General features: G+C 54.6%; 1 long non-coding RNA gene across 1 annotated transcript in view; it reads left to right on the forward strand.

Moving 5' to 3' along the window:
• Positions 1-21498, forward strand: part of LOC306656821 — a 142549-nt gene that overhangs the window by 120224 nt on the left and 827 nt on the right. Inside the window, exon 2 of the long non-coding RNA XR_013762651.1 lies at positions 3707-3780. This is a non-coding gene — a long non-coding RNA (uncharacterized lncRNA). The remainder of the gene's footprint in view (positions 1-3706; positions 3781-21498) is intronic.

Raw genomic sequence — 21498 nt, forward strand, 5'->3', positions numbered from 1 at the left:
TGTGATGGATGCATGGTGTTTATGCTGCAGGGGGCTGAGAGCGTGTGTCTGGACCTCGCTGCTCCCTCCTGCCAGGGCAGGTGGGGGCGGAGGCTGCTGGGAGGCTGCCTGGCCAGAATCAGGCCCAGGGCGCCGGTACCTCGGATGAACCCGCCTGCGGTGGCAGGAGAACTTTGGACAGAGCCCAGAATGAGAGGGATGGATCCAGAGGAGGCCGTTGGGGACGGGTCCCCTGATCGGAGTGGGGGTCTTCTGGAAAGTTCTGTGGCGGCAACAGAGGGGTCATTCAACAAGGGTCCTCAGTAAAGTCTGGCCAGTTTGGAGGTTGTAAAAACGTTGGTAAATCCAGATCCAAGTTATGATGCTCAGGTCCTTCATTTCTGCCCTTGCGGCTCCCTTCTTCCCATATTTTATGGTGCAGGATGAAAAGAACCCAGGCTGGATTCCTCATGATCTGGGCATTGGTATTATAGTCACTAGTTCTGGTTTTACAAGAAATGAGACCATTTTCATGATTCCTAGAAAGTCTCTCTAGCCAGAGGATGTCTTGGCCTTGGGTAGCTTCTAGAAATGCTGCTGGAAGATAGGGACAAAGCTCTAAATCACTCCCTTCTGGTTGGGATCCATCCCAAAAGTCTAAGAATTTCCCATTCCGGCCAAAGAGAGGGCTCTGTGAAAGGTCTCTGAGGTGTTGAAGCCACCCTACCCGCCCTGGTCTTGCGCAGGGGGCCTCTCTTCCCTGAGTCTCACTAAGATAGTGGTGCTTTTTGGAGAAGTGTTTTGTGGGACCACCATACAGGCTGGTGTCTTCCTGTGTCCTCGCCTGCCGGCCTTTAGTTTCTGGGTTCTTCCACCAAAGGATTGCAGGAGTGGAGCGGGCCTTTCGTCTTGGTTGGAGGTGCCTTTGAGGCAGTAGTTGGGCCAGGAGCCGCTAGGTGGTGCCCGGCTCAGGCGTGGGGGTGTCAGGAAGGAACCGGCCCGGTGGGGTACAGGTGCAGGAGGAGGGAGGGGCTGGGGCAGGCTGTGGGGGGGACAGTCTCTGGCCTCCGCGGAGGGCTGGCCTTGGGCGGGTGTGGCAAGCTGCTGTTGGCCTGCCTCAGAGGGCGTGCCGTCCACTCCCTGTCCTGCTGCCATGGGCAGTGAGGACACTTGGGGCAGGGTTACGTGGTAGGGAGGCGGGTGAGCAGCCATGGCAGGGCTCTCCAGGACAGAGGCCAGCCTGGGGTAGGGACAGAGAGTCGGGATCCGTGGGCGGCCAGGCTCCCTGGGAGGCAGGGTCTCCATGCCAACATGAAAGGCCCAGGGGAAGGAGCCCCAGGAGTTCTGAGGACCCAGCTGAAGCAAACATTCTGTTCAGTGTGGAGCTCTGTAGAGCACTTGGGGCCAGGGCTTGGGCTGCCTGCAACCGGACTCCAGAAAGGGTGGGGGCCACTGTCTCTTGGGATGTGAACAATGTCCTGGCCCCTTCTGGCACTGCACCGGTCACCTGGGCACCCCTCCAGGCCTCTCGGAGGAGGATTCATCCACCCCAGAGGGGAACCCTCTGGCTGGAGAGGTGTGGGTGGGCTGCCCTGAGTCCCTCAGGGGCACTGAGGATGCAGCAGGGGATGGCCCTGAGCCCCGGCTACCCCCAGTGTGTTCTAAGCCCCCTGTGTTGGGTTCACCGGGAACATGTTAGAAATGCAGTCTCAGGCCTCCACCCCACGCCCGCTGAATTCACATTTAGCAACATCCCTGGAGGATCCTCAGACTTACTGCAGAATTCTCTCAGAAATCACCCTGCTGCCCAGAGCTCTCTGTAGACCATCCAGAAGCTCAGCGGGGGGCCAGCTTCCAGAGCACGAGACAGGTGGTGTGGGTAGAGGAGACTCTGCCAGGTCTGAGACCCTCATCTGCCAGCCTTCCCCACTCCCAGTCCCCCCACCTTATGACTTGAAGAAGGCCCCCTCCCTCCGTGTCCCACTCCCCCTCTCCCCAGGCTCTGACACTAAACTGTCTGAACTGAAACTTCATGGGGGTAGGTGAAGGGCTAAGATTAAAATTTGGATCTCCCGTGGAGGGGTAGTGCCAAAGCCACTTCCATTGGCCTGGGCTTTAGCTCCAGTGAGGTTAGAGGAGTCTTTCCACCTGACTAGCTGAGAGTGGGTTGAGCTCAGGGGTGACTTTGTGTAAAGCAGGAATGGGCCCCAGTCCAGATGCCAGGGTCAGAGATGGAGGGCCTGGTGGGGCTTGGCTTGCTCTCTGTGGTGTTTTCTAGCACTGGCCAGTCGGCCAGTGGGTCCCAGTGTTGCATAGTCCCTCAGGGCTAAGATGGTCCAGTTGCTCTGCCCGGAGCCTCTTGCACTCAGGACGGTCCTGGAATAAGTTCGTGGACGTGGTCGTGGGAGGGAGGCCCAGCAAACCTGTCGCAGTCCCTCCCGCTCCCCCATCCTGACCCATGATGAGCCTGGGCTGGTGGGGTTGGCCGTGGGCAGAGACCCAGCCTGGCCCTGTCCTCCGAAGTCAGACCACTGAGTGATGATGGCTGATGCGTGTTCTGCAGAGGACCCAAGCGCCACCCAGACAATCCTTTCTCTTGTGAGTGAAGGTGACGAGTTTTCTGTTTCAAATCCGATAGTTTCCTTTCCCCTTTCTTTCTTCTCTGTGCTTTCATTCACCAACCTAAGGGTCTAGAGTGATTCCTTTGAGCTTAATGATGGGGAAGCTTAGAAGAGGGCTATTATCTTTAAACACCTTTTGAAATACTACTCTCTGTGTGTCTGCGTTAGATTGAACAGGGGCCAGATTTAAAGATGAAGTATCTATTTGAGCAGCAGCCACAGATGCGGTCCTGCCGATGCCAGTGCACATTCGCTCAGGAATTCTGTGGTTGCTGGGAGAACCTCACTCTCTAGAAACCCACGAAGGAGTGTGTAATCAATAACAGTATCGCTGATATTGATGGCACGCCTTGTTTATGGAATCATAGGGGCCAGATGTGGAACTTGGTACTCCTAATGTGTTAGACCACTTAATGAATCCAAGTTACTGTCCGATCAGCACATACAAAAATAGCATCATAGGAATCTGTATAAAAGGCCCAATAAAAATAGAACCCCATGCTTGTCCCTGGGTTGTTTAGTAGTCAAGGTCCATTGTGAATTCAAGCTTGTTCTCACTTGAGAAAAGTTACTATCCAACATGATATGATATCCCTTTACTCTGAGTTTATTCTATGTCTAATTTATTGCCTTTAAAAACCAGAGCCAGGTGCAGTAGCACAAGTCTGTAATTCCAGTGGTTTGGGAGGCTGAGGCAGGAAGATTGCAAATTCAAAGTCAGCCTCAGTGGCTTAGTGAGGCCCTGAGCAACTCAGGGAGACCCTGTCTCAAAATAAAAAAAAATTTTAAAAAAAGGGCTGGGGATGTGGCTCAGTGGTTCAATTCCCTGGGTTCAGTCCCTGATACCAAAATAAATAAATAAATGAATAAATAAATGAATAAATGCCCATATTGCTTTGAAAATGTTCTCTGGCTTCCCATGTCCACAATCGGCATCAGACGTGGATTTCTCCCTTCTCTTCTGAATTCGTATGGCCTTATTCTGTGATGAAGGGTCAGCCACCAGACTCCCTGGAGGGAGCCGTCTGGCATCCAGCAGCTTGCCCCCTGTCCCTACCGGTCTGCAGATGAGTTCCATTATTGCCCTGTTTCCCTTCTTTTTCTAGGTGAAATCAGAGGTTTCCTGCTGACTTGGTGGGAGTCCAGCCCCAAGAAGGAAGGCCAAGGACAAAGGTGAGTTGTGAGTGTCCATCTGCACAGCTGCAACGTCGTGGCTCTTCTCGCTTCGGGGGTTTTTGCTCCTTTGTAAAAATCCGTGCAAGGACGTCCCTGCAGCGTCCTGTGTGCCAGCACAAAGCCCAGTTGGCAGGTAGGGCCTCCCAGTTAGCCATCAGGGAGGGCCCAGAGACCTGGATTTGTTCAGAGCAGGCTATCTTCTCATCTCCGTACTTGGGTTAACTCCTTTGCATCCCACACAGCTCTAGCAGGTAGGTCACATTATGTCACAGCCCACGGGTGAGGAAACCACGGTAGAGTCCTTGTCTGAGGTCGCTCAGGTAATTTGCGAGGGAGCCAAGGTTGAAAGCCAGGTCCAGGCCATTGCTGTGGTGCATTGCTGCTTACAGGGGCAGTGGGTCATCACCTGCCTAGCATCAGCTCCTGCCTCACGTGCTTTCCATGTGGAGTGCACCGCAGAGCTCAGAGGTCTTGCAGCATGTAGGAAGGACCCTTGGCAGGTGAGGCAAACCTGTGGGTCTCGTAGAGGAGCAGGTGGATGGCACCTGCTGGCCTTCAGAGCACAGAGATGGTTCACAGGATCAAACAGGATGGTGAGCCTCCTGGAGGGCAGCTCCTGAAGTCTGGTCCTAATAGTGCAGGATGTGGGATGAGCAGTCGCTCCCTACACACAGGGTGGGTTGGCCTGTAGCTGTCTAGACCTCTGTACCTGAAGCAGGTGCAGTTTTGGCTGGAGGTCTCAGGTGTTGGCCCTGGGTGGACGCTCAGAATGTGGGCATGTCTGAATGGAGGCAACCGACCATCTGTTTCTCCTACAGAGCCTGGAAAGGGAGCCCTGCGTGTTGCCAAGCAGGGGTGTGGAGCAAACTGGGTGTGCTGTGGATTTGTCACCACTGGTCTAGCACAGCCAGGGGAGCGTGGACCTGGGTTCGTACCCAACTTCTGCAGCTTCCTCACTTTGTGGCCAGGCCTACTCACCTTCCCTCCTCGGGACTCTGATTTCCCCATCTGTAAAATGGGAGAAAGCACAGTTAGTGACCAGCCTAGTGCCTGGGACAGTCTAAGCATTCCAAAAACATCAGTGCTTTCTGTTTTGCTTTCCATTTTGGTAGTTCTGGGGATGATCTTGGATGAATTTCTCAGCCTCGGTTTCCTCCTCTGTACCACGGTGATGCTCATTCCCTCTCCTGAATTGACGCACAGCAGGGCTCATCACAGACACCCTGTTAGTTCCTGTCCTCACTTACTGCCCTCCTGTCCTCACTTACTGCCCTCTTAGTCCACACGGACCAGTGACAAGGAAGGGCGTCAATGGGTCCCCATCCACGACCCCACCAAGTCCTGAGCTTCTGGCAGTTTCTCATGTGTTCCTCCTCCCTCCCCAGGGCCCCCTCTGTATACCGCTGCGGTGCCTACCCGGGCTCCAGCCTTTGAACTTCTAGAATTTCTTCCTCCAAATAACCCTGGCATGACCCTCCAGCTACCAAATCTCACCTCCCATGGCTCCTCACTCCCTCTGCTTGAATCCCCCCCCAGGATGGGACTCTTCCAGGGCCCCGCCCAGGGGCACCATGCTCTCTTCCTGCACCACCTGTGGGCCTCCCCTTCCTACAGGCCCTGTGGGGCTGGCTGCTCCCTCCGCTGGCCCACCATCTCCCCTTCAGGATGTCACTGGGAGGCTGGCGCCGGTGGGTGTGAAGGGGGCTTATTTCACTTCTTTGTCTTTTGCCACTCTGTCCCCTGCTTCAGTGTTCACCCTGGGATTCCTAGAGTGCAGACAGGGTGCCCCGTGGTAGGATGGGGTGGGCTCTGTGGGGGAGCAGAGCCTGGAAGGAGAGTCTGTTGTTGAAGTTGGGCTTGGGCACTGGCAGCTGCCTGCGCGTTGGGGTTGGTTAGTGAGGGACTCCAAAGGGATTCGCAGGCAGACTGTGGGCACTGCCTTTCTGAAAACAGCACCTTCTGCCTCCACCAGCCCTCAGCCCTTCCTCCCCAGAGCTCCCCAACTCAGTGCACGTTCACTTCTCAATTGCAGCCCCTTCCTCCGTCCCTCCCTCCATTCCTTCATTCATTCATCTAAGGGACATTCCTCAGGGTCCTGTTGCTGCTGGGACACTCCAGGCAGAGGACTGAGCAAAGCAGACCCTGCCCTTCCTTATGGAACTTGCCTTCTGGAGGGGCAGGAGAGACAGCAAGCAGGAGAAAATAGCCCCTGCGTAAAGGCTCCGGTGCAGAAGAAGGTGCTGGTGTGGTGGGAAAAGTAGACTAGAAGCAGGAAAGAAGGCCCAGGTGTGCTGGGCGGGCGTGAGCAGGGGCAGAGGCCAGCACCAGGTGGCTAAGGGGACTTGGAGGAAGCCAGGGAGGGAGCGGCCTCGTGTTCTCCCGGCAGAGGGAGCGCAGAGGTGGATTGGCAAGTGTGGAGGGCTTGGGAGGGCCAGCAGCTTTACCCTCTGCCTTGGGGGAAGCTGGGACCAAGCAGCATCTCAAGCCAGTGCGCTGTGATGGACACACTGTTCAGAGAGCCCTTTGCAGGGGCTGCCGTTGGAGCCCAGAGGGGCAGGGGGTCCAAACGGGAGGGGCGTTGGTTGTGTCCGTTTCTCTCCTGTCCCATCCACATGCACGTGGCAATCAAATGAGCCTGGAGATGAGCTAGAAAAGCCCGACCACTCGGCTCTGCCCGCAGTGACCACGACTGCGTGTTTGGGATAGGTCCCGCACTGCGGCTGAGGCTGGCCGTGAGGGCCCTTCTCTCCCACCCTCCACCTGCAGAGCCACCAGGGGTCACACTGGCAAGTCGCAGGCCCAGCAGCAAAGAACGGAAATGAGAGGAAAAGCACAGGCAGCGAGAAAACGGGTAGAAGAGAGAGAATCCCCGCCTCCTATTCCAGTTACATTAGGGTGATGAGGGGTGCTGGGTGTGCTCACGGGAGCCCTTCCAGTGACACCATGGTGCCCCAGGGTGGCTGGCCCTGCGGAGGCCTTCCTCCGTGGGCCCTCAGCTCTGCTCCTTGCTGGCTTGCCCCCTTGGTACATCCTCTCAGCTTCCTTCTCCGAGTTCCCCCTGTGTCCCTCTCCACCTGCATCCACAGTCACCGAGGAGGGCCAGGCTGGGGTGCCCCAGAGCTCACGCCTGATCCTGTATGTTCTTAGACTATGTGCACGAAGACCTGGTCTTGGTGGTTGCTAGCACAGGTCTTGTGATTGTGTACAACCTGACAACAGCCCGTAAGGGATTAAATGCCTGGTGTCCTTCCTTGCAGACTTCTCTGTTGCTCCTGCATATGACAGAAGAGCCACCGAGGAACTGTTCTACTTTATCAGGCCAGGGTTGTGCATGCCCTTCTTTGGAAATGTTTGGAGAAAAAAAGGGGCACAGAGTCTTTGCTTGTCTGCCAAGCTTAGTGTTTTGGGTGACTCCCCTGGGGACAGTCTCCCACCCAGTGACTTGCACTCCTGCCTCCAGACCCGTGGCCCAGGGCAATGGGGCACCATGGTCGCCTGGTGCCAGGGTCCCGGGAGCAGGCGCTGTAAGCAGGAGCGTGATGGTGTTACTCCAGTGCTTGGATTTTGCATACTTCCTTTCAAAGATCGGTCACATGGACTCCCTCGTAGCCCCGCAGGCTCCTGCCTGACATCAGCAGGAGGAAGACATATATTTTGCTGATGAAAAATCTGTCACGCGGGGAGGAGGTGCGCTTTCCTCCGCGCCATCCGTCCTGTGTGTGTGTGTGGCGGGGAGCAGCGGCCCAGGGGAAGGTTTCTGCCGGGATGGTGAGTGAGAGTGAGAAGCCTGGGCTCCAGCAGCAGGGATGAGCTCACCCAGGGACCGGAGCCATGCAGAGGACGAGACGGAACTTCCCCTCGGGTCCAACTGTGAGTCAGCCTGGTTCGTGTCCCCGCAGCGGGCGCATCCCCTGGCCTCCCACTTCACCCTGGGACATCATGGTCACTGGTCAGGCCTAATGACTCACATGGTCCCTTGAGCCAGGGCCGGGTGGAGCCTCTGCCCCGGCACGTGGACCCTTGCTGCTGCCATGGCTTGGCCAGCCCCTGCCCGGCTGCTCTGTGCGAGACGTGCGCCAGGGGAGGTGGAGTGGGAGCCGCGGCGCGCAGACCTCAAACTGCCGCTTGGAAAGTCCGGGGGCTCTGTGGAGGTGAGACAGCCCCAGCCGCGGGTTTCCGAGCCCCGGGGGCGAGTTTGGCTGACACCTGAGAGACGGGAGGTGTAACCAGAGCTCAGAGAAAGCGGGGTTCACCCAAAAGGCCAGTGCCTGGCAGGGTGTCCGATTTCCCACCATGCCCGGAGCGCAGCCTCTGTCGACATCGCTCCTGCTCGGTTTTCATCTTCCGAGGAAAGAAATCGTGTCATCTCTTCTCAACCTGTCAGTCTCACACCTGCCTGGAGCCCTTGGCGGTGAGACACCCGGTGCTGTCCAACCTGATGTCACCTGTGTTGACTGTCTGTGTTAGAAACCAGGCAGCAAGTGGGACTTTCTGAGGATTGAGGAAACAAAAAAACAAAAACAAAACAAAACAGTAAATCCCCAAACTATTTTAGGGAGGTCCTTTTTTTTTTCTTCAACCTCCTGTTTTTTTATTTTTCATGTTTACGGTTTCTCTCTCTTTTCAATGTTAAAAAAAAAAAAAAAAATGGTAAGAGAGACCATATATGGGATCAGGGAAAGAATCACTTCCAAAATGCCCCTGCGTGTCCTCTCTCAAATGGCCTGTGTCTGGGGTCTGTCCAGGAGAGGAGTCCCAAGAGGTTCACACCAGGGCCTTACAAGCCGGATGTGGATGTGGATGGTCCACAGCCTCGGCCTCTGTGGTCACCTGACTGTCAGGAAGCATATTCATTCCTGGGCCTCAGTTCACCTGTCTTCAGCCTCTGTCCTTCCCAGGAGTGATGAAGGTGACTTATTTACATGGCAGTTTTGTCCTTTGGCTCATGGGTTTTGGAGCTTTCTATTTCTAGTCTCATTTCCAAACACAGAAATGAGGTAGGGTCATATGACAGTCTCGTTTAGGTAGAGGTCACAGGTGAGGCAGACCTAACCGGCCTTAGGTTTGGGTCCTCCCCCATCTTAGGCCTTGTTTTTCTTAGCTCATCAGACTCCTTGGGGACAGTGAGTCAACTGTCCCAACTGAGGGAGTGTGGGGAGGAGGGAGGCCAAGCCCTGGTCACTCACAGGGATGGTGTTTGGCCAGCTCCACGGGCCCAGCTGGCCTGGGAAGGAGGTAGTCCCAAGGTATGGGCATGCATGTTAGCTGGCCAAGGTGTGGGAGCCTGTGTGGCAGGCCGGCCTCTGGGTGACTCAGTCTGCTAGCAAGCTATAAAAGGGAAATGAGTCACTTCCAACCCTGAACAAGAACTCCTAAGGCTAGGCCGCCAGCACCTGTCTGGGACGTGGTTAGTTATTAACGCCGCCGTGGAGTGCCATGGGAACCGAGCGCTGGCCTGGATGCCTGAGACAGCTTGCACTCTGTCCTCTCCTGCTCTCCTGGCTCCTCTCTGCCTGACCCCAAAGGCAGAAGAGCTCCTAGAGATACAGTTTTATCCAGGTAGCCCCTTGAGGATGCAGATTCCTCAGAGATGGAGAAAGGGACAATGAAATGGGTCGGGACAGGGGGAACAAAACCACAGCTGACTTTTTTGTCCTGTTCAAAGATCGGGTCCAGCCTGAATCTGGCATTTCAGGAGTCGGCTCATGGGTGCTGACCCAACCTCTGTTCCCCACCCACAGGTGCCCACCCCAGGGCTCTGCTTCAGATCCGCCGAGAAGGCCTTTGGGTGGTGCCGGCCCCACCACCAAGGAACTAACTCCGCCCCCTCCCATGGAGGCCTCCACCTGAGTGTCATTAACTCGTGGCCCACTGACCTCTGGTCCCCGACAGGGCAGTGTTTGTCTTGTTCCGTTCTGCTCCAGAGTCACCCAGCCACCTCCAGAGGCTGCTCCAGGTGGCTGAGGGAGGCCGAGGGCCCCTCTGTGAGCCCCTCTCCAGGACAGGTGGGAAAGCTGTCACTCAGAGGTGGAGCTGGGAGTCCACATCTGCTTCATCCTGTCTTTCTCATGCCTGGAAAAGTTCAGAACAGACAGCTTCTCCCAGACCCCAAAAGACAAGCTTGGCTGCTCCCAGGGAAGTCCTGTGTGTTGCTGTCAGGGCCATTCCCTCTGCCTCCAGACTGGCAGGGGCAGGAAGGCTGGGGATGCTCAGCAAGCCAGACTCGCCAGAGTCCAAAATGGAAGCCCTGGGCACAGAGGGAAGAGACGGCCCTGGTGTTTGCCACCACCTCCGCAAAGCCCTCGGTGCTCCCAGGCAGCACAGCGGGCGTGGAGCTGCCGTCTGCCTGCCAGGGCTGCCTAAGGAGTGCTGGGCCAGGAGTTGGGACATGAACTCCCTGGGTGGCCATGAGCAAGCCATGGGACCTCTCCACTCTGCTCCAGCGGAGCTTCCCCATCTGCAAAGTGGGAATAATAACAACACCTGTCCTGCTAACTCGGGTCTGTGTGAGGCCAGCTGAGATCACCCAGCGTGTGACAAGGCTTGGGAGTGGCTAAGGGCCACCCAGATCGGGGTTGCAGCACCAGGGTGCTTATGGTGATTAGCAGCAAAGCGAGGCCTGAGGTCTGGGCTCCCTGGAGGGTGGCTTTACAGGCACCCACCTGTGGCTTAAGAGCCTCCCTTAGCTGATAAATCACCCACCTGGTGGGTGTGATTTGTCTGGGTCCCTGCAGGAGCAGACAGCCTGCCCTTGGCTGCTGCTAAGAGGCTGGGCAGGTGCATCGGTAGATCCCAGGGCTCGCTCTTAGGTTTTCCTGAGGGACCCTCCAGCTGCCCAGATGGAGACTGGCTACTACCCCTTCTGGGTCCCATCTACATAATTTTTTGAATGCTGATTTAGGTGTCCCCTGCCATGGAATTTGTCCTGGTGTGTCACCTTCGGCCATCAAAGAAGACAGAGGAACATAGGAGTATCAGGTTTTATCCCGTAGTTCAGTATACCAAGGACGTGTTCTGTAAATAGTCATCAAATATAAAGATGGTCTAATTCTTAGCATTCCCTTTAGTGTGGTTTATTTTGCTTTGTAGAAGTTCATATATTCATTGAAAGGAAGGATGTTAAGATTTAAGGGAGCATCCCTTATGGGACCCATCTCTTTAATACCCAGGGCTGTGCTAAGTAGTTTGGGTACAATCCTTGCTCTCATTAAAAGCACATTGGTTTTGGCCAGTTATTTGCATCCAGACGCATGATCACCTCTAGGTCTTTCCAGATAAGTACTTCCGGCTTGAACAATTTGTGATGGAGAACTTTCTCTCTCCTGGGGCCACCCACTCTAAACATTGGTGATTCCAACTGAATGAGAGAGAGAGAGAGAGAGAGAGAAGCTATGGGCCACATGCCCATAATTGAGTAGTGTCCCCCCATAATTCGCATCCAGGTAGGACTTGAGCGTGTGATCTTATTTGGGCAAAAGGTCTTTGCAGATCTTATTAGTGAAGGATCTTGCAACAATATCATCCTGGACTTAGGGGAAGCCCTAAACCCAATGACCAGTCCTTAGAAGAGAAGAGAGGGGAGAACCACAGAAGAAGGGGTATGAGAGTAGAGGCAGAGGTTGGAGAACCTTGTCTTGAGCCAGGGAATGGCAAGGATGACCTGGAGGAGCTGGAAGAAAGGTGTGGAAGATTCTCCCTCGAGGCTGCAGAGCAACCAACTCCAGCTTTGAAATTCTGGCCTCCAGAACTCTGAGAGAATGAATCCTTATCGTTTCAAGCCTCCACTCTGTGGTAATTCATTACAGCAGCCTTGCCACATGAATGTCCTGGCGCTACCTGCCCTCTCTGCTCTAAAGACCCCCAGTTCCTGCTTCTTTATCCACAGAAAGGGAGCCAACCATCCTTAATTCATATCACTCTGCAAACAAGCAGGAAACTTCCAGTGTCCAGATGATCAGCTGCCTACCATTAGACAATAAAGCAAGAGAAATATTTAGGAACCACCCATCCTTAGTCATGTGATATGAATCCCTTATTATTAATAGGTCAGTATTTTTGTGGTGGTTTAGTATTTCATTGTAAAACCGTGACACAGTTATTTTTGAACAGTTCTTGGATGTTTCCTATGTATTTTTCTTTTGTTGCGAGATTAACTTCCGAAGATAAAACTTGTTGCAAGAACTTTACTCCTACCGTATTAGTTTCCTGTGGCTGCTATAACAAATTACCCCAGACTTGGAAGTTTAACACAACCCAAAATTCTCTTATAGAACTGGAGGCAAGAAGTTCGGAACATGACTCTGGGCTGAAATCAAGTTGTCGGCAGGGCTGACTTCTCTTGGAGGTTGTGGGGAGAGTCGTTCCCAGCTTCTGGGGGCTGCCTGTGTTCCTTGGCTTATGGTCACATCACTGTCACCTCTGCCATGGGGATCTCTTTCCTTTTTCTCCCCTCTCTACTCAAATCTCCTTCCACTTTCCTCTTTTCTGTGTGCTTGTGATTGCATTTAAGACCCACCCAGATTATCCAGGACAATTTCCTCATCTCAAAAATCTTTAACTCAATCCCTTTCTCCCTAGAAGGCAACATTCCTAGCTTGCAGGGATCGGAACTGGTGGCTATGTCTTTTTCTTTTTCTTTACTTTCTTTCTCTCTCTCTTTTTTTTTTTTTTTTTTTTTTTTGCAGGGGTAGAGAGATTGGAGGGTTGTGTGTTATTCAGTTTATCACCAAATCTGTGACTGTGTCCCCACAATAAATTCCTCCACAGGGTGAAGGGCAGTACCTAGGTGGTAGGAAGGATGAGGTCTTCAGCACATTGAGCTGACCTCTTTCTGTGCCGTCCCTTTAAGAGTTTCCTCGGCTCTCCTGGGAGCAAGAGTGCCGGGGGAGGGGGCCGTAGATTGAAATCCCCATTACAGGAATCATTTCAAGTTCGCCTCTAGGAAGCTCAGGGGCTAATGAGATAATTCCTATTAGGAGAGGGAGGAAATGAAGGTGCCCTGACTTCCTTTCTGTCTCCAATTTACATGATTCACTGAAGCCTCCCCCTCCCCCCATCCGAGGCGAGGGCCCCCTCCTTCGGCTGCCCCTTTGAATTCTGGTTCCACTGTCCACCCCCTTCTCCAGCCCCAGCTCTGGTTTCCAGCAAGTCCCAGCATGCCGGGCAACCTGGGAAGGTTGCTCTGTTCCTGGCAGCTGTGCCACAGGATCCTTCCCAGCTTCTGTCCTCGGCCAGAGCCTCACCCAGCTCCCCACCCAGTCCTGCCGCGCAGGATGGGGACTGGGGCCTGCGGACCAAGAGGAGAGAAGAGCTGTCAGGAGAGCAGGGAGGGTTTAGGGGGGACCCCCGCTCGGAGGCCAGAGCAATCAAGTTTGTGTTTCCCTGCTTGGTCCCCCTCCCTGGACTTGGAGGGGAGGGGACAGCAGGTCATTCTCTTCCTGTTTTGCTCAGCTGCCTACACTTTTGGTCAGTGTTCTCTGCAAACATGAAAACCCAGTTTGGGTCTTTAATTGAAAGAGTGTGAAGTGACCCAGACGCCAGGGTGTTTGAAGTTCAGATCAGACCCTGGGAACACATCTGGGGAAGAGAGAAAGAAAGAGAGCCTGTCCCAGAGGAGACCTGAGCTCCTTGGGCATGTCACCCATCACTCTGCATTTATTGGACACCCTCTTTTTTCTTGGACCTGCTGGGGACAAGGCTAACCCTCCAGGCCCCTGCCCAGGGAGGGTTCCCAGTACCCAGGGGGAAGCGTGGCTCTCTTCCCCTGGCTCACTCCCTTTCTTCCTCTCTGTTCCCAAAGGAAGCCATATGGTGGAGCCTTCCGAGTCAGGGCCAAGGGCCAGTGCAGCTCTCGCCCTGGGGACAGTCCAGCAGCCCTGATGTGCCGTGTGGGTGGCCTGCTCAGTGAACTTGCTGCCTGACCTCCCAGGCCTCAGAGAGCCCAGCTGCAGCCTTGGGTAACAGCCTGGGCTCCTTGCGATGGGACGGCGGGGGCCCCAGCTCCCCCTGTCACCTTGGCACGGAAGCCACAAGCTGGCCAGGCCACGTGTCACCAGAGCCCTCAGGATGCCATTTCCCATGGAGGTGGCCAGACCTGTCTGTGAAGGTGGCAGTGTCACTAATGAGAGCCAACAGTGGCTTCCAACCACAACCTGGGGTTCAAGGAAGGCAGCGTTGGAAGGACGGGGACACACAGAGCAACGCAGGATCCCCGTATTTCGGCTGAAGTTCAGATCGCCTCGGCTTTTATCAGTGGCTGAACTGCTGATCACTGGGGGCTTCTTAAGCCCCGGCCCCACTCACGACTCCTGTCTCAGTGCCCGCTCGTGACCTGTGTCCTCTGGAGTGTAGGAGTGCTCGTGGAGACCTGGAAGGGAGCTGAACGCTAATTCAGGTGCTAGAACAGCTTCATCAATTAAAAAAGTAATGGAGGATGGGTCTGGACCTCTTAGTACACATGTCGGCGATGGTCTGTGCTAGAAAAACAGCCACGGAAGGTCGGGAATGTCCTTCCGTCCTTGGGCATGCGCTGTCTGTGCTCTTTAATAGAGATAGTGCTAGAGTTTTGGAAATAGAGGAATAAGGACAAGTACTGCCCCCCAAGTCCTTAGTGCTGAACTCAGTCCTCATTAGGTGCTGCTGTTCTCCCTGCTGTGTGGATGAGTTAAAGGGAACAGAGGTAACTTGCCCAGGATCCTGCAGCTTCTAAGAGGGTGATTCAGGACTCGAACCCTGATCAGCTGGCAGGTGACTAAGCTTGGTGGTCTCCAAGGAGACAAGCCACCTGCAGGGTCTTCCCGTTGGTAGGAGTGAGTGCCCTGCCCCGGGTCCCTGTTGTACTTTTAGGATAATCAGCTTGTGTTGCTGGTGGTTTGCTTGGCCTGCTGCTCTCTTCTTTCCTCTCTCTCCCTCTTCCTCCGTCCTCTCCAGCACAGATGATAACCTCGATACCCCTGCACACTGGCAGACCTACTGGGTGGGCTGAGGAGCCCTCAGGAGGTGCAAGGCCTGCCTGCCCCGACGGCGGAGGGCCTGTGCTCTCTCCCCAGGCAGTGGGCAGTTCCTCTTAGTGTCCCAGATACACACGACTCCGAGGTCACGCTGTGTCCTCACTGCAGATGGACCCTTTAACATCTGGGTAGACCGCAGTCCAACAGGAGACTCTGGGGACCAGGCGTGGGGACCTGGCAGTTTATTCTTGCTGAGGAAAGCAGGTAATAAATGACCTCCTCTCTGGAACCTCCTGCCTGGCGTGATTCACAGCGGGGACAGGAGCACCTGCGGGGCCCCTCCCCCACGTGCTGTTGAGAAGTGGGCCATCCAAAGAAGGGGCAAGCAAGACCTTGGCTGCCGGGTGACCCAGAGGGACATGTTGCAGGATAAGATGAGGACACCAAGGGAGTTCGGGCCCGGGGTACCATTATCTTTAAAGTCCATCTTTAGAAACAGTCCACAGGGGATAAACAGGGATCCAGGCCGGCAGGTTCGGAAGGGTCTTTGATCTACCTGTAAGTTCTGCTTTTCAATGGTGAACCGCGAAGCAGCCCCACCCGGCCAGAGATAACAGGCGGGTGCAATTGCAAACCACCGGCCTCTTGATATGCCCGGTTTATTGAGGTCTGGTGTTCACCCAATGGGAACACACCCGGCGAGCATCAAAGGGAACAGGCGTCACCTTGGGCGAAGGATCCCGGGGCCCGGGTGTGTGCGTGGTGGGAAGGTGCGTGTGTGGCGGTGTGTGCACAAGGAGCCCGTTGGCAGTCCCCTTCCTGTAGGTCAGAGGCCACAGCCCCAGAAGGGCCCCCGGCAAGCCCTGAACTGCGCTCCCTGTCCTGGCTGGTCTAGCTCCTACCACGGTCCCTGCAAACAGTCTTTAACATCTTAAGTAGGAGGGTCACTCCCGTGTCATTTTGTCCCTAATCAGTGTCCCAAAAACAGTTGGTATGAGAAGTTTAATGGGGAAGTGAGGTGGGTGCTTGGGGAAAGACCAACCTGAACGCTTCCCGATTGTGAATCTCAGACTGACTCCGTAGCCTTGAAGGCCTTTGCGTGTTGTGCCATGAATCCCGAAGAGGTGTGTCTGGTCTGGCAGAGAGGAGGAAGTGGGATTTGGGATGACCGTGGAAGAGAAAGGGGAAGGATCCGGGCGCGCTCTGCGGTCGGAGTGGATGGGTCCCCGCATCCTGGGGAGGGGTCACCTCCCCTTGCCCCTGGCTGTGCCTCTTGGCTGCCTTGTTTTCCTGTGGGCCGTCAGGAAAATACATGTGCATCATGTATTGGCCTCTGGAGACCAGAGCACAGAAACACCACAACACAAACAGAACATCTGGAAGCTTTTTAAGGTTTATTTTTTAACACATTTGCAAGAGTCAGGACGTTTGCACACAGGGTTTACAGGCTGGAGGGAACCCAGGGGTCTTAGTCAAGTGGGGGATGTATTTGTGGGGAGGGGTCAGGGTGAGGAAGGGGAGTTGGGGGCATTGGAAGCGGCCAGTGGCAGCAACGAAGTCCTCAATTCCTAGGACTCTGCTGTTGCACACAGTGGCCTGCTGGAAGTCCCTCGGAACAGCAGAGGGCCCTGGCAGGGGACCTGGGTTCCTGCCTCTGTGGGGCTGCTGGTACGGAGCATCTGGGCGTGTTCTCCCCTGTGCCAGTCATCTGCATTCGATGGACTGACAGCAGAGCAGGGTCCCCAGGGAAGGACGGGACATGCAGGGACATTCCGTCCTCTCTATGTGGCTTCTGAGAGACCCTGGGACTGGCTTTTCTATGTTTTATCAACTCATGCCTGTGCCCTCCTCTTTCCATCTTGACCAGCCCGGCCAGGCTGAGATAGTAGGGAACAGAGACGCCATTTAATGCTGGTCCTTAGAAGACCTGGCACACCAGAGACCACCGGCGTCTTTGGCTCCTCCTCCTCCTCCTCTTTTTCTTGTCCTTCCCTCCTTCATTTCTCTCACCTCCTTTCCTGTCTTTTCCTCTCCTCCTTTCCTCCACCTCCCCTTGCCTACCCTTCTTGACATCCTGGTCTTAATTATGTGATCCAAGAGACACAAGGGACGTCCAGCCTTAGCATGTCCGCAGGGCAGGCTGGGGATGAACTAAAGAGTGAAACAGACAGTCCCTGCGGGAAAAAGAACCGACGTGGGGTTGGATGTTTCTCCTTAAGGGGTCAGAGCCTCGGTTTGTTCAGCTTCCCCCCTCTCGTGGTGGCTGGCTTCTTCTTCACTTCTTCCTTCTTCTCCCTTCCATCTGAGTTATGAACTTGTGGCCGAGCCCATTTAGCAAATCAGGTATCTGTGACGTCTCTCCTTGCTCGGAGCACACCCAGGTTTCGGTGCCCATAGGGTCGACCCACTGGAAAGGGAATCTGTTCTCCCCCCTCCAGACAGGCCCGACCAGCGAGTGCTGCATCGCCATGTGAAGTCAGTGCTCCCCGGTGAGCTCATGTTTATTGCACCCTGTGGGAGCTGGCTCCCGTGTGCCCTGTTTATGAGGGGAGGGACTGGGGCTTTGTGTGGTTATTCATGTGAGGGACTGAAAGGTGTCCACCCTGTTCTTATGGGAAACCAAGTGACACAGCTGCCAGGAATTCCACCCCATCTGGCCGCTGGGATGTGGGTTCCCGACTCTGCTCTGCTCACTCTTCTTGCGAGTTTCTGCTCAGGAGCATCTTGTGTCCTCTGCGCCTTCGCCACGCAGAACCTTCCTGCAGCTTGGAGTAGCGTCTCTTGGGGCCTGGCCCTTTGCTGCTGCAGTTCTTGACGCCGGCCGACCCAGGCCTCACCCAGGGAGCCGCAGCGGCTGCCCTGGTCCCGCCCTCCCTGATTCTGATGTACCTGGGCAGGAGCAGGGGCGAGGCCTGGGCACTGGTGTTCCGAAAAGCTCCCCAGAGTCATTCTGACGTGCAGTCCACGTGGAGGAAGGTTCTCGGGGCAGTGTTTCTCAACTGGGAGCAACGTTGCTGCCTCCTCCCCCACCGTGGACACATGGCAATGTGAGAAACATTTCTGTTGGTCACGACTGGGACAGGGTGCTCGTGGGTAGAGGCCGGGGAGGCTGGTGTGCATCCTACCACACCCAGGACAAGTTTGCACCACCAAGAGTTACTTTGCTCCAAATGCGGCCGGTGGAGAAATCCTGCTCTGGAACAGTGGCTCTCACACTTGACTGCATCAGAATTACTTGGAATCTTGTTAACACAAATCACAGGCCCCCACTCGAGTTTTTGAGGCAGTAAGTCTGGGATAGGACCCAAGAATTTTCATCTCCAAGGTGCTCTTGTGATGTTGAAGCCCTCGGTCCAGGCTTATCCTTTGAAGACCATTGCTCTAGAATGTCTCTGGATCCTGCTTGCCTAGATCTGAAATATATTGTATCCATTATAATTACTGGAAAACTCTAAAACAGCATGGACTTACCTAAAACAGAAGTCTCTCTCCCTCCTTCTCTCTTACATAACAAAAAATCCAGAGGCAGGCCATCCTAGACTAGTGCAGTAGCACTGGAGTGACCAAGGATCCAGGATCTCATCTTGTTGGAGCATCTGAGTGCATGACTTCCATTTTGAGTGTCCTCGTAGACCAAGATGGCTGCTGGGGCACCAACCATTATGTCCCTCATCGAAAGCTGAAAGTAAAAATTGGGCTCCTTCTAGCACCTTTAAGCAGCCTCACCAAAATTACTCCAGTAGTTCTGCTTACATCTCATTGACCAGATCTTAGTTAGTTACCTGATCTTATTTAGCCACACAGGAGGCTGGGAAATGTAGTCTTTTTTGCCCACCAAAAATCGGAGTTCTATTATTGAATAGAAAGGGGAGAGTAGATATTGGGGTTAGCAACTCGCAGCTTCTGCCCATGTCTGCCTAATCTTTCAAGAGTTATCACTTCTTTGGCATCTGCCATATGCTAGGTACTTTTGATATATTATCTTTTAATCCTAAGAGCTTTGCAAGATAGATAATAATATTATCTCTGTTTTGCAATGATGAAAGTAAGGCTCTAAGAGATTAAGCCACCTGTCCAAGTCGCAGGCAGCACATGGAGTAATTTAGCAGCTCACTTTAGGCTGGGGCTGCCCCGTGCCTCAGTTGCTCTGGGAGACCGCCTCTTCTCTTCCGAGCCTACAGTGTTGGTTAGACCTCTGGAAATCAAATTCTGGACCTGCCCCTGCAGATCAGCTCCAGCTCCATCTCACTGTTAACTTCTATCCCTGCTGTGATCATCTCTTCAAAAATCTGTTCGGCTGGGACTGGGAGTGTGGCTCAGTGGTGAAGCATGAGACCCTGAGACCCTGTGTTCAATGCCCAGCACTGCAAAAAAAAAAAAAAAAAAAAAAAAAAAAAAAAAAAACCCCAAACAAATCAAGACAAAAGCCCCTGAGGGACCTGGCGTGCCCTGAGAGCAGTTTCAGGGAGCTAAGGTGTCTCTACGACTGGTTTCTTGTGGACGCTCTAGGGAGGAGTCCTTCCTTTCCTGGCTTCGGGCCACCTGCTCTCCTGTCCTCATGACCCCCTCTTAAGCCCTCCCAGGCTCCCATGTCCATCATCCCAGCACCCCTATCTCTGCATGTCAAATCTCCCTCTGCCTCTCTCATCAGGACACTGGCGATGACATCCAGGGCCCACCTGGGTGACCCGGGACCTCGGCTCAGTCCCCCTGCACAGCCCCTTGGGCCCGCGTGCCACTTGGAGGTGGCAGGCGTCAGGATGAGGATGCGTTTGGGAGCCACTGTTGCTTCTGGCTGGGAGGTGTGGAGGAGGCCAGAGGGGGGCTGAAGGGCAAGGCCGTGCCTCGGAGGGCTCGTCCAATCAGCTCCCAGTGGCCGTGGCAATAGGCGTGAAAATGGTCGGGTGCCAGGGGATTGGGTAGGGTGAGGGCAGGTCCCGCCCCCGCCCTAAGGCTGTGTCACCTTGGCCCCAATGGCGCCCCTGTGGAGTGATGGATGAAGGACAGACTTGAACAGCAGTGCGCTGTAAAACTTTGCTGTAATAATCTTAGATCTCGAGGTGCCTTTGACGGCGTGCCTTTCTCCAGGCTGACGGAGGCGTGTCTGTAGCCAAACAGATGCTATGCCAAGAAGGGTTTGGGGGCCTGGGAGGATCTGCTCCTGTCCTACCCTCATTTTCCTTCCCTGTGTTGATTCCCTCACTCCCAGTTCCGCCCGCCCCCTTCCCCTGGGCTGGGTCTGCCGTTGGGACGAGATTCTGGGGAGCTGCATTTTTACTTTTTATTCTATTTTGCAAATGCCTCTGTGTTTAAGTCCCTCTGCCAAGTGCATGTAGTTGCCAGGCAACAAGAAGGAAGTCCCGGCTGCTGCCAATTAATTTGCTAGCTGCAGGCATCTCCCTGGGGAGAAGGCTTCGTGCCCGTGTGGCTCTCTGAGATGGCTCGGAGGGCTGCTGCCCAGGAGGGAAAAGGAACCCGGAGGAAAGTTAGAGAACTCTGGGTTTGTTTGGGGTGTTTTCAGGTCCAGCTGGAAGGGAGTGTCCAGAGGGCCTGGGCAACACCAGGGTGAAGACACCCAGTTTCCTTCTTGGCCACTCTTCAGAGAGCAGCAGAGCGCCTCTGTGTCTGCACGTTGGCTGCCTTTTGGGGTTTTTATTTGTAGGTGACTCTGAAATGCAGACTCTGTCTCCTTTCCCAGTTCCCCTGCCGAGAAATGTCTTTGAGCATCTTCTCCCTACTCAGTGCCCTGGGGCCTCCCTGTGACATCTGGCAATTAGCACCCTCCTCCCTGGGCTTGTGGCTCGGCTCCATCCCTGCCTAGGGTTCAGCCACCTCGCCTGAGGAAGGACAGGCCTTTGCCCCAGGCAGAGCCGCCATGCTCACAGTCTGGATTTCAGGACCACTAGGCTCTTTCCCTGCAGATATTACCGCCTGGTTTCCTGTGTGCACAGTGCCTCCCTGGTGGCCCTAGGAGGGCTGGGCTTGCCTGTCTGACTTAGCATCGAGCCGGGGAGGTACCAGTGAATGCACAGATGCATAGTCATCTCAGTTGGTCCTTGTGGGTCGACAGGGAATGCTGGAATCAGAAACCAGAGAGCAGCCTCCTCCATGAAGAACCGGGTTGTCTGCCTCTGTGGACAGGCTGCTGACGCCCCTTGCTGAGTCCCATCAACTTTAGAATAGCCGAGTCCTGTGAGGCCTTTTTGCGGTGCTAAATATTTTTGCTACTTAGTAATGGGGGTTAGGGGTGCGAGGAAGAGATGGGGAGTCCCAGTCCATCTTAATTTCTTTGCTGTCAGTGTTAGGGAGAGAGAAACGTGTTTAATGGTTTCCTCCTTCCACCAGGCCACCGTCCACTCTTGGAGAGGTCCCCATTAGTTGCCGAGGGAGTTTTGACAGTAGAGAGAAGTTTCATCCAGGGTGGACGTTAGGGTGAGGGTGAGGGGGAGGGTTAGGGTGGACTCTGTGGTTGTAACTGAGGATACTGGCACTCTCTGGGCCTCAGCTTTCCTCCCTGTGAAGTGGGAAATCTAACACTTCCATGCTCCTGGCCCCGTTACATAGGTATGATGGTGACCAGCTGGAAAACCGAATTTCCAACCTCAACTGAGTCTGGGCAGGGGCTGCTGTGCAGGGTGTTCCTAGGAAGTGTCAATAGGTCTCCTTTCTTAACTAAATGACTGCATTTTTAACATTCTGTTCAGTGATGACATTAACTTGAATATTAGGGACCGAAGTCAGAAAAGTGAGGCTGAGCCTGGAGGTACCTGTGG

Source organism: Sciurus vulgaris (assembly GCF_902686455.1).
Source record: "Sciurus vulgaris genome assembly, chromosome: 3".
NCBI lineage: Eukaryota > Metazoa > Chordata > Mammalia > Rodentia > Sciuridae > Sciurus > Sciurus vulgaris.